At 35.1% G+C, this 14,242-nt stretch overlaps 1 protein-coding gene across 2 annotated transcripts in view; it reads left to right on the top strand.

Annotated features, from left to right (window-relative positions):
- LOC107608823 (armadillo repeat-containing protein 7) overlaps positions 1 to 14,242 on the top strand; it is a 50,300-nt gene that overhangs the window by 18,591 nt on the left and 17,467 nt on the right. The gene's annotated exons all lie outside the window — the stretch shown is intronic.

Here is a 14,242-nt window from a genome sequence, read left to right as displayed (position 1 = left end):
TATCTTATTTATATATACATATATTTAAAAATTATACTAAAAATTATTGAAAAAAATTAAGGTTAACACAAGAATTTGTCTAACAACAAAAGTATCAAAAAAATATTTTTTTACAATTTGTGTAATTAAATAGGTAACTTCAAAAATACTCCAAACAATAAATATAATAGCAGAAATTAAATAATTAAATACCAGAATTTTTATTGTAAAATCCCCCTCCAAGGAGGGATAAAAAACCTATAAAATCTAGTCTAGTAAAATTTTCTACTATCAAAATAATGAATACACAATTAATCTTTATAGAAGCACTATGACATCTCAACAATCAACAAAATACATCATCAAAACTGACGGAACCAACATAAATACTCTACAAAAATGGGTATCTCAAATCAGACAAAAGAAAAGGCAATACAGCTAACAAGTTATACCTTAATGTTCATCTCTACACCAAGAATAACAAACTAAAATTTTATAAGAAATAGAACAAGTTTACCAATTTAATGAGATCAAATTGAACCTGCCCTTTTTTCCCAATTTCTTCTCTTTTCGGCGAGTTCTTCTCCCTCTCCCTCTTTCTTTTTCTTTTTCAAATGAAGGACTCCACCACTCTACTTTTTTTAATTACTCGTGGCTATAAGCCACTACTTCTTTTATTATTATTTTTTCTTTTATTTTAAAGTGTGGGTCTCACTTGAATTGGAAACCCAACAACAAATTTCTCTTTTATCAACTCAAGTAGGAATAGGCTGTTCTACTAAGCATGCCTTCTCTTTGCAGGAATCAAACTTCACTGTAGGTAAATTTTTAGCCATCATATCTGAATCATTGTCATCAGTATGGATCTTTTCAAGTGCATATGACTTCATCTCAAGCGTTTGACATATCCAATGATACCTCACCTTTATGTGCTTTGATCTAGAGTGAAACGTCGGATTCTTGCTGAGATGGATAACACTTTAGCTATCACAAAATAACACAAACTTCTCTTAATTGATGCTTAACTATTGTAAAAATTTCATTGACAAAGACCAAATTGTAGGTTGGGATTTTTTCCAAATAGATCTTCGTTGCAAGTATAGCTCCGGACCAACAATTGGCCAATAGTCAAATTATTACTCTAAATATTGTCACAATTCAAAGCAAATATATATACCGAGAGTATTTAGACTCCCGGGTCGTTATTCCTAGGAACTAGTGACAACAAGTGCATAAAATTGGTTGGGAAGATCAAAAGGGTTTTCAATGTTTGAAGTAAACAATAAAGAGATAAAAGAACAAGGCAAAATTATAATTAATAAACTAATGAAGGAATAAAAGAACTATGTATGTAATATAAACAAGTAAGACTCAAAATTGATGGAAAAGTGGTTTAAAACATAAATAAAATCTTGACTTGGGATGAGTTATGGAATCCCTTCCTTGCCATAACCACAACTACGATAATTATGATGGATTAATCTCACTAAGTCAACCCTCACATCGGAGAGTAAGTTAAATGAGCATAAGTGTTCTTAACCCACAGATCCTAGCTTGCTTGCTAATTACCTTAGCAACAAATTAGCGTTAGTGGGAACAAGAACAATTACAACCTAAGAATTATCACTAAATGTTTGACATTATAGCTCTAGTAATCCATAAACTCATTTTTCCCAAGCCAAGGGGTGGAAATTACCCCATAACTAAGATTGGCATTTCATCAAACACATAGAGGGTATAAACATAAAACATGGCAAAATTGGTAAATTAAGGAAAACTATGAACCACAAATACTCAAAATCAATAAAGGCAACTCAAACAAACATATAAAAGCCATCAAACATCAAATTAAACAACTAGGAATCCAAAATTGCAAGACTATGTAAATATGGATAAAGGAGATGAAAATAAAAGCAAGGGTAGAACAAGTGGTATAATAAAAGAGAGAATTAAAGAAATACTTACAATAAAATTGCTATAATCCCAAATCAAAACTTGAAGTATAGAATTCTACAAAACCTAATTAAAATCCTAAGAGAGAATTTTCTAATCTACACTACTCTTACTCCTACTATGTGTTTTTCCTATCCTAAGATGGCTCCCTAAGCTAATTCTCCTAATGCCTTCGTATGTGATGTTGCCCCCTTGATATAGCCTTTGAATTCAGCCTCAAGCCTTTAGAAATGGGCCAAAAAGAGTCCCAAAATACGAGTGCACGTGCATTTTTAATGAAGGCACGCACTGGTACCTGTGCGTACGCACAGATGTGTGCGTACGCACACTTCGCTGAATTTCCACTTGTGCGTACACACAGAGGGTTGTGCGCACGCACACTTCGCGATGCTCTGGATTCGCTCTACTTGGGATCCTGTGCGTATGCATAGGTGGTTGTGCGCACGCACGCATGCTGATTTCCTTATTGTGTGTACGCACGCTTGCTTGTGCGTACGCACATGGCTGTGTGCTTTTCCTTTGTTTTCTTCATGCTTTCTCCCTTTATACATGCTTCCTTCCACTTTTGCATATTCATTCTTACCCCCTTGACCTGAAATCACTCAACAAACATATAACGGTATCAAATGGAATAAAAGTGGGATTAAATTGCTCAATTTAAGTACAAAAACGCATGTTTTCACATTTAGGTTCAATTTAGGGATCAAACACAAAAGTATGCTATTTTGGTGAATAAGTGTGAGTTTATGTGATGAAATTCATTCAAATCAAGTTAAAATATCTCATCAAATATAGACTCATCAATTTTCCCACACTTAAACAGTAGCATGTCCTCATGCTAATCACAATCAAAGGAGAAGGGTAAAAGGGTAAGCAACTTATTAAATGCAACTATCTATATGCATGCAAGTATGCTATATACCATCTATATATATCTATGTATCTATAGTTCCTATCGATTTGGTGAAAACAAACAATCAAATTTCCAAGTAAGAGTATATGCATATAGGGCTAAACAACGAAGTAGCTCAATGCAATCAAAATCTAAAGAATTGATTCAACTCATAAAAAAGAAGCAACTTGCAAGAATGCATGATAAGAAGGGTGAAAACATAGAATTGAGTGATCGAACCCTCACTAGGTGTGTATACACTCTCATCACTCGGTGTTTAGGGTCAATTCACTCAAATCTCCTCTAATCATGCTTTCAAGGATTTGCTTTTCATCTAACAATCAACAAGTATTTGATGCATGTATGCAAATATCATGAGGTCTTTAAAATGTTGTAATGGGATTGGGGTAAGGGTAAGATGAATATATGGCTAAGTGGACTAAAGGATTGAATTTTTGATTAGCTCAAGTATCCAACTCAACCTATATCCACCAAATCACAAAAATGCATTCTAACCACCTATTACTTCTTTCCACACACATTCATGCCTTAGTTTCTATTCAAAACACATATGCATTCCTTATTCATTTTCTTTTCTTTTCTTTGGGGCAACCTTTGTCCCCTCTTATTATATTTTCATTTCATTTTTTTCTTTTTTATTTCTTTTTTTTTCTATGACAAATGCACATAGTTAAAGCAATTTGATACATGAATGTGCACCCATTTTTCTAAATTTTTCAATGAAATACCCAAAACAAAATTTTTCATTCACTATCAATATTTTCCAAAATTTCTCCACACTTAAATTTAACACACTCCTCAACCTAAACCAATCAAGGATACAATCCAAGGTAAATTATGGTTTTCTACTTAAGGTTGTGATGTGGTGTTATTACAAACAATGGGGTAAATAAGGCTCAAAGGGGTTAACAAAGGTAGATGCAATGGTAGACCATATGGGTAAAGTGAGCTTTTATCAAAGACAGCATCAATCATGCTCAATGCAATTCAAAACATCAACCATTGGAAATAAAGAATCAAGCAAAACCAAGATTACAATCATAGAAGGAGCATATCACACAAGAACAAAATTAGTGGTTAGAATATGTAACCACTCATTAAGGCTCAAAAACTCACAAGGTATTTTGTTCTATCTCTCTTCTATGTTCCATAAAAATTCATTCAAGCAAGTTTAAAAACAATTTTCCAAATCAATTCAATAGAATGCCCTAAAAACAAAATTCTTGGAAAATTCTTATTGTTCTTCACCAAAATTATTTCCTATATGTATGAATGATGTGATGGATACAATTTCAAAAACTTCCCTAGTTCTATTCCTAATTTTTAACATCCAAAAATTAACATGAATAATTAGGACAAAATTGAACTAGGTGCTATACTATTCACATCATCCAATCACAACTTCTATCTATAAGCTATATATCATGCAAAAACAAAAAATGCCAAATGCAATAACTAGAAATAAACTAAGATATATATATATACCAAAAGAAAAAATGCAATGCAACAGTCAAAAGCACTCAAATATCTGCAAGAAACATAATAAAAAGAAACAAAAAATAAAGTGCAAAGTATTCGGAAAAGAAAGTTTACGCCCCAAAATGACGAATCCTCCCCCACACTTAAGCGTTTCACGGTCCTCCGTGCACGAACACGATCCGGGAATAATGTCTCTAAGTTCCTCCACCTTTGGTTGGCGGATGCGGAGGCTTGGGTTGTGTGGAAATCACCAAGTTCAAAGTATTTTTGGTATCTTCATCCTCAGTGTCCTTCTCCTCTCCCGGCTCCTTGTCTCCATGTCTCATCCTCAAAAGAATGGATAAAGTATAATTAAGAATCATAGGGCAAGTGGGACAAAAAGGTAAAGGAGTAAGCAAATAAGCATCTGATTGAGGAATTTTGCATAGTAGTGTGGTATGATGAAAAGATGAGCCATGTGTGTATTTCAATTATGCACGCGATTAGAATACACACAACGGTCAGTTAAAATGGCATCCACACAATCAAAAAGTAAGAATGAGTTCCTCAACTAACTGGCCTAAGATGCAAGCAATGAATGAGGATCAATTAAACACGAGCAAACTTAGGCAATTACAACAAGAGTGAATTGAATGTAGAAATTATGGGATATTGAAGTTGTGCAAGTGAAAGAGAAAAATTGATATAAAATAGCACAACAACAATAACCAATGCAATGATGAAGAGAAATGACCTATTCATCCTTAAGAATAAGGCAATAATCACATGGGAAGGTGCTTGCTACAAAAAGTGACAAGTCTTGATAAGAATCAAGTAAAGTCAACTCAAACAAATGCAAAGCATTAACAAGGAGCAAATATCTTGTGATGTGATTATATTGACTTAAAAACCATGATGAACAAGCAGCTCCATTCAATTCACTAAATTCAATATGTACTTGTTAAAAATTGCACCATATAAGAGACAAAAAGTCAATTTCTAAATCAATTTGGTGCTACTAACTCAAGATAATGAACAAATACATTATTGAAATTTCAATTTCAAAATAACATCATAATCATTCAAAAGTGCACAATTCTTAATTAGAATGCCAAACAAGGATATAGTCTAACACATATGGTCGCGACAACACATGCATTAAACAAAAAGTTCATTTAGGCATTATGTCAAATTCATGGAGTGCAGTGCACATATTCAACAAATCAAGCCAAAAAATTCAAGAATGAGCAACCCAAAAGTCAAAATTGAACACTTGCAATGTAACAAACAAGCAACCAATTAAGCAAAACTCAAGCTAGATTATCAAAACTAAATAAAGAAGATAAAAATTAAGCAAATAAGTAATCAAAACAAAGAAGAGTAAAACAAGAAAATTGGAAAGTTGAAGGATAGAAAAGAATAGGATAGGCAACAGTGGCACTTGTGATAGCCACTGCGAGGCCCACGGCGACGGAGTTTCGCCGGAGAAGAGATGAAAGAGAGAAGAAATAAAATAAGAGGAAGAAGAAAAGAAGAAGAAAAGAGAAGAAATAGGGAGAGAGAGAAATGTGGTGGTGGCTCCGGCGGCGGTGGTCGCTGGAAGAATGGGGCTGGGTGGGATCAGGGGGTAGAAGAAGAAAGAAGGAAAGAAGAAAGGGGTGAGGAGTGGCGCAACAGGGCACCCTTCCTCATTATTGCCCAGACCGCGACCCGTGCGTATGCACAGGGGAGTGTGCGTACGCACACCAACAAGTTTTTGGGGGCGTTCATACGCACAGGGCGTGCGAGCGTTGCTGGCAGAGAGGGTCTCAAGATCTGTGTGTGCGTACAGAGCTGTGCACGCACAGAGCTGTGCGCACACACATAACACTTTTTTTTTTAAAGTAAAAGGATGAAGTGTGCGTTCGCACGCTGGGTGTGCGGACGCACAGGCCGTGCGCGTGCTGCGAATAGAGGGGGTGTTTGGGAGTGTGCGTGCGCACATTACTGTGCGGTCGCATAAGGACGGGAAAACAGGAGAACTGTGCGTGCGCACAAGGCTGTGCAGACGCACAGGTCTCTGTTCCTGCAACAAAAATTTTGCCTCTAAGGCATCAAACTTGATATCCAAAACAGGTTTTCAAGTCCCAAAACATCATAAAACTCCCACAAACACATTATTTCACTAAAATTATCTAACAAACATCAAAATTCAACTAACCAAGCAAGCAACATAGCCAATTATTCATGAAACAAAAGCTAAAAGAGAGAAGGTTGAAAGGATATTACCATGGTGGGGTGTCTCCCACCTAGCACTTTGGTTTTAAGTCCTCAAGTTAGACTTTTGGTTGGAGCTCACATCAAGGAGGCTTGTGCTTCCATCCATCCTTGAGTTGCCAACCATGCTTGCTCTTCAAGAATCCTCCGGGATCCCAAACGAAGTACATTAAGCTCCTAAGCAACCTTAAGCGATAAATTGGGACCCAAAATTGTCGGTTGTTGAGTTGTATGCCTGGATCCCACACTTTGGTTTCTCCATCATCCTCTTGTTGACTTTTACTTGTACCCTTGGATGAACAACCTCTCCAAGCACCTTTTGAGCATCCAATGAGATCTTGGAATCTTCCTAATTGGCCCTTGCACCACTCATGCTTTGAAATCCTTTGGGAACCAACACCCAATCTTTCATCATTTAACACTCCAAGAAGCACCTTAAGTTGGTGGTCCGTTTCCAAGAGAGCATATTGGTATGGGCCTATGAAGCTCATGGAGGAAATTGTTACCCATTAAAATTGCCCGTGAATTGGAATCATTCTCTTGGACTATTGCACAATTGCTTCACTTCTTGGGTATTTACCTCTTCCTCACCATTCTTTTCTAGCTCTTCCCTTTCTCTCTCAAACTCAAGAGTGGAAGGCTCCTCAAGATCATTGAGGGGGTTGACCAAGTGGACAAAAAATCATTGATGATGCAATCCTCTTCTTGATCAAACTCTCACCATTCTCCATTTACCTCTTCCGTTTCACTAGTTCTACCTTCCCCCTCTTGTGACTCAAGCCTTGGCTCCTCTTCCTTTCGTTGAGGCTTTACGTTCTCCTCTTCACTCCATTCTTTAGTTGATCTTTCACATTCTTCAAGAGAAGTGTCTTGATCGGATGAGCGTAAGAGGACTAAGCGATTTTATGGTTTCCACAAATTGCTCTTGTGTCCTTCGGAATCCTTCTTGCTCTTGGAGAAAGGGTTGAAGGTCTTGTGGCTCTTGGGCCAAGGGTGGGAAAGTTTCACATTGTGATGAAAGAGGAGTTTTATTGTTTGGGAGGAAGGTTGTATATATAGAAGGTGATTCATGTTGGTAGGTATCTTAAAGTGGTATGTAAGAATGTGGTTGTTGGTATTGGTGTGGTGTTTGAAAATGCAGTGATTGAGGGTTATGTTGAGGGTATGGGTTATAGGCATATGGTGGTGAAGGTATGTAATCATTGTAAAATCCACCATATCCTTGGGTTGGGTATGTACATTGGAAAGGGTATGGCTCATTGTAATATAGAGCAGGTAGCTCCTTCCAAAATTGATGCTCCAATCCCATGATGCAATCCAAAATTGAGGTTATCAAGCCCTACAAAATAAGCACAACCAAACTCCAAACCAAGAGGGTGATAACTCATAGAGAAAATTGAAAATAACAACTAAAGACATCAATTAACAAAATAAACAAAATCCTAATTACCAACAAAAATAAACAAGCAACCAAAAAGTATCTATTCATACTATGGACATATTTACAACAACCAAAATATAGCACTCATGACATTAGCTCCCCGGCAACGGCGCCAAAATTTGACAAAGACCAAATTGTAGGTTGGAATTTTCTCCAAATAGATCTTCGTTGCAAGTATAGCTTCGAACCAACAATTGGCCAATAGTCAAATTATTACTCTAAAGATTGTCACAATTCAAAGCAAATATATATACCGAGAGTATTTAGACTCTCGAGTCGTTCTCCCTAGGAACTAGTGACAATAAGTGCATAAAATTGGTTGTGAAGATCAAAAGGGTTTTCAATGTTTGAAGTAAACAATAAAGAGATAAAAGAACAAGGCAAAATTGTAATTAATAAACTAATGAAGGAATAAAAGAACTATGTATCTAATATAAACAAGTAAGACTCAAAATTGATGAAAAAGTGGTTTAAAACGTAATGAAACCTTGACTTGGGATGAGTTATGGGATCCCTTCCTTTCCATAACCACAACTATGATAATTATGATGGATTAATCTCACTAAGTCAACCCTCACATCGGATAGTAAGTTAAAAGAGCATAAGTGTTCTTAATTCACAGATCCTAGCTTGCTTGCTAATTACCTTAGCAACAAATTAGCGTTAGTGGGAACAAGAATAATTAACAACCGAAGAATTATTTCTAAATATTGGACATTATAGCTCTAATAATCCATAAATTCATTTTCCCCAAGTCAATGGGTGGAAATTACCCCATAACTAAGATTGGTATTTCATCAAACACATAGAGGGCATAAACATAAAACATAACAAAATTGGTAAATTAAGGAAATCTATAAACCACAAATGCTCAAAATCAATAAAGGAAACTCAAACAAACATATAAAAGCCATCAAACATAAAATTAAACAAATAGGAATCCAAAATTACAAGACTATGTAAATATGGATAAAGGAGATGAAAATAAAAGCAAGTGTAGAACAAGTGGTATAATAAAAAAGAGAATTAAAGAAATACTTACAATAAAATTGCTATAATCCCAAATCAAAACTTGAAGTATAGAATTCTACAAACCCTAATTAAAACCCTAAGAGAGAATTTCCTAATCTACACTACCCCTACTCCTACTATGTGTTTTTCCTATCCTAAGATGGCTCCCTAAGCTAATTCTCCTAATGCCTTCATATGTGATGTTGCCCCCTTGATATAGCCTTTGAATTCAGCCTCAAGCCTTCAGAAATGGGCCAAAAAGAGCCCCAAAACGTGAGTGCACGTGCATTTTTAATGAGCACGCGCTGGCACCTGTGCGTACGCACAAATGTGTGCGTATGCACACTTTGCTGAATTTCCACTTGTGCGTACGCACAGATGGTTGTGCGCACGCACACTTCGCGGTGCTCTGGATTCGCTCTGCTTGGGATCCTGTGCGTACGCACAGGTGGTTGTGCGCACGCACGCATGCTGATTTCCTTATTGTGCGTACGCACGCTTGCTTGTGTGTACGCACACATGGCTGTGTGCTTCTCCTTTGTTTTCTTCATACTTTCTCCCTTTGTACATGCTTCCTTCCACTTTTGCATATCTATTCTTGTCCCCTTGACCTGAAATCACTCAACAAACATATAACGGCATCGAATGAAATAAAAGTGGGATTAAATTGCTCAATTTAAGTACAAAAACGCATGTTTTCACATTTAGGTTCAATTTAGGGATCAAACACAAAAGTATGCTATTTTGGTGAATAAGTGAGTTTATGTGATGAAATTCATTCAAATTAAGTTAAAATATCTCATCAAATATAGGCTCATCATTCATCATCTACAAGAGTTCTTTAGAAACTTCAACAACAACAATGTTTCTTCTGTCTCTGTAGTAGACAAAGTAACACATTTCTGAAGTCGATATTGCCACGACACAGCTCGCCCTGCAAAAGTCATCATATAACCAGAAGTAGACTTCTTTGAATCAAGATCATCCCCAGCCATATCCGCATCTGTATAACCATCCAACATAGGTTGGCCACTCCCAAAGCATAAATAAACTCTGGAAGTACCATTAAGGTATCTGAGAACCCACTTCACTGCTTGTTAGTGTTCCTTGCCAATATTAGAGAGAAACTTACTAACAACTCCAACGACATGAGTAATATCTGGCCTAGTACAGACTGTAGCATACATCAAACTACTAACTGCAAATGTATATAGAATCTTCTTCATTTTTTCTTTGTCTTTCTCACTTGTAGGACATTGTTGCGAACTTAGCTTGAAATAACAAGCAAGTGGAGTACTAATAGATCTGGAATTACTCATGCTAAACCTTTCTAAAATATTCTCAATATACTTCTGCTACAACAATCACATTTTTCATTCTTCATGTCACAAGTGATACTTATACCAAGGATTTTCTTTGCAGGACCCAAATCCTTCATAGCAAAGGATTTGTTCAAGTCTTTCTTAAAAATTTCAATCTTTTTAGTATCATGATCAATAATCAATATGTCATCAACATAAAGTAAGAGAATTATAAAATCACTATCAGAGAATTTTTTAACATACACACAATGATCAGAAAAAGTCTTACTATACCCACGACCTTCCATGAAAGAATCAAATTTCGTGTACCACTACCTTGGCGCTTGCTTCAACCCATATAAGTTTTTCTTCAACTTGCAGACAAGATGCTCCTTTCCTTTAATCTCGAAAATCTCTGGTTGTTCCATATAAATTTCTTTATCTATGTCATCATGAAGAAATGCAGTTTTCACATCAAGCTGCTTAACCTCTAAATTCAAGATAGTTGTCAATCCAAGCACAATTCGAATAGAAGACATCTTCACAACTGGAGAGAAAATCTCTTCAAAATCAATACCTTTCTTCTACTTAAAACCTTTAACAACCAACCGAGTTTTGTACCTTGGTCGTGAGATATTTTCATCTACTTTTAATTTGAATACCCATTTATTCTTTGAATGCTCTCTTACCACTCGACAACTTCACCAATTCAAATGTATGATTCTCATGCAAGGATTTTATTTCTTCTTGCATGGCCTTCAACCAATCTTTCTTATGCTCATCAGACATAGCTTCCTGGTAGCTCTCTAGCTTTCCAATCTTAGTGTTCATCACATACTCATGAGGAGAGTATCTTTGAGAAGGATGACACTCTCTAGTAGATCTTCTTAATTTAGTTTCAACTGGTGATTCAGGTAGAACTTCAACATCTGGTGGAACTTCTGCATCTGGCACCTTAGATTGAGGTGTAGGTTCATCATGAAAATCATCACCATCATTATCAACTTGTACATCTTCTCCATCAATAGGAGGTCTAGTGAAAGGACCAGGTTCATCATCAGCAGAACGTTCAACAGTTATTGTTGGCTTATTTATCTTCTTAAGTTCTTCAATAGTTTGGTCTTAAAAAAAAAAAATCACATATCAACTTCTAATTATTTTCTTGCTCACCGGATTTCATAATCTATAACCAAAGTCTTCGTGACCATAACCCATGAAGATACACTGCTTTGACTTTTCATCAATTTTGGACCTTTCATCTCTAAGAATGTGAACAAAATCTCTATAGCCGAACACTTGCAAGTGACTATAAGAGACATCTTGCTCTCTCCAAACTTTCTCTAGAACATCACCATTTAGTGGAACTAAAGGAAAAAGATTGATCACATCTACTGTAGTCCTCATCGATTCACTCCAAAAGGATTTAGGCAACTTTGCATGAGAGAGCATACACCGAATTATATCATTGACAGTGCGATTCATTCTCTCTGTAACTCCATTATGTTGGGGAGTCTTATGAACTATCTTCTCAAGTTTAATCCCATGTCCTTTGCAATACTCTTCAAACGGACTCTTATATTCACCACCATTATATGTTCGAACACATTTCAATTTCTTTCCTGTTTCTCTTTCACCACTTGCATGAAAGTGCTTGAAGATATCGAACACCTGGTTTTTAGATTTCAAAACAAAAGTCTACACTTTTCAAGAATAATTATCACTAAAAGTAACAAAACATGATGCACCACCTAGAGTCTTAGCATCCATAGTGAAAACATCAGTGTGAACTAAATCTAGAACATGTGATCTCCTATGAGGTCCAGAACTATGAAATGATACTCTAGCAAGCTTTCCAACAAAACAATGAGTACAAGTATTAAAAGTTGTACCTTTCATGGGAAGTGAGTACTTCTTGAGTAAGACGCTTAGTCCTTTCTCGCTCAAGTGACCAAGACGCATATGCCACAAATTAGAAGAGGAATCATCAGCTATATTTACCTCTTATTTGCATAAATTTACTTGCAACTGGTAGAGAGTAGTGAGACTATTGTCTTCTTTAGCAACTCTTTTGGTAATCTTGTATTTTCCACTACTAAAAGAAGTGCAAATATCCTTCTTGATTCAGTGCTTTCACTGAAATCAGATTGAACTGCATATCTGGTGCATGCCTAACATTCTTCAACTGCAACTTGCATTCCATGTTGGTTTCAAGCCACACATCACCCATGCCAATGGTATCACACACCCCTTTATTTTTCAATTTGATCTTGCAAAAATTTTCAACAGTATAAGAAGTGAAAAATTCACACCACGGAGTGGCATGATATGAAGTACCAAAGTCCATAATCCAAGTAGAACCATCACAGACAAAATTAACATAATTTTCATCATAGGTAATAAGATATTTATAAACGATAGTAGCAGTTTTTTTGTCTTTGTTTTTTTATCAACATGTGGATACACGCTAAAATCAAGTCATTGCCTAATTAAAGCAACTACCTTTCGATTTAACTTCTTCCATTAAGTATCAGATTTGGTACCTTTAGATTTATTCCCTTGTATAAGATCATACAAGTCGTTGTTGTATAGCATATCTTTTATAAAGGTTTTTCAATTCAAGTAATTTTTTTTAATTTGACTATATTTGACCCTTAAATATTTTTGTCCATTTAATCGCACAAAAATAAACAATTAAAACTCTGAGTACCACTTTGTTAAAAAATAATGAGCACCTAGATAAAATGTTTTGCTTTACTTTTTTGTTTGAATTATTAGTATTTGTTATTACTTCCAAACTAATATTGGAATAACGGACCTACATGTCTCTGATTGGGGCTTCAAGTGAAGTGAACCTTCTTGGAAAGTTTTCTATACTTTATGGATTTCATAGTGACAGTATTGACCAACAATCACAAACATGTGACTTTGGCATTGCAAATGCAAAATGTAAAGTCACTTTCTCACTTTCTTGTTTGGCACGGCCATCTTTCTTATCTCTTATCATTGTGCTTTAAAAGTTAAAACACATTCTGTGTGGTAATAACTACTAGGTGCTGACATTGTTTAACCTTTCTTAATCGTGTGCCTTTTGACGTGTGTGACCCCGAAACAAATGCTAACTTATTACTTGAGGGTATTGGTTAAGAATATTATTAAAAAAAATTTTATTTATATTGGATCTTTATGCTAATTTTTTTTAATTAGGTCCTTCTTAGCAATAATTGGCTTAATTTTATAAGGACTCAACTAAAAAAAAAATTGGTACAATGACCCAAATAAAAGGAAAAAAATATAGAGACCTAACTAAAAACAATTTTGGTACAAAGACTCAATTAAAAGAAAAAAAAAAGTACAGTGACCTAATTAAAAATTTCGTGAAACTATAGGGACCAATAAAATAATTAAACCTAAAAAAATATTTTATAAAATTACTGTAAAAAATATTTTTTTTAAGTTGTCAATGCATTGAATATATCAAAATATTAAAAAAAATTTATTATTATATTTAAAAAATATGTCCTTAAAACACAAGTTAATTAAATTATTGTTATTATTATTATTATCAATAAACTATGCTTCGTTGCTTTCTTGATTCAGAATTTCAGGTACATATGTTCCTCAACCTCATCATCAATAGGTTTCTGAACTTACTCCAGCTTTTTTTTCAATTCACTTTGCACAGAGAAAATATTGAAAGACATAACTCTGAATCTGTGATGATCGGATCATATATAAAACAACAAAAATTAAACAGCTACTACCTAGTACCCCTATATATATATATAATTATTATTTTATTTTGGGTACAAATTGTACAAAAATCTAGTTAAGTTCTGTTAACCGGTCATCAATTTTTGGGGAAATTAGAGATATAATTAAAAAATTTTGAAATATTGGAAAGCTATGCTAATATTTAATTTTTAATTACCA

Source organism: Arachis ipaensis, chromosome B07, assembly GCF_000816755.2.
Source record: "Arachis ipaensis cultivar K30076 chromosome B07, Araip1.1, whole genome shotgun sequence".
NCBI classification, from domain to species: Eukaryota; Viridiplantae; Streptophyta; class Magnoliopsida; order Fabales; family Fabaceae; genus Arachis; species Arachis ipaensis.
Note: the sequence above shows the minus strand (reverse complement) of the source record. Positions and strands in the feature narration are given on the sequence as shown.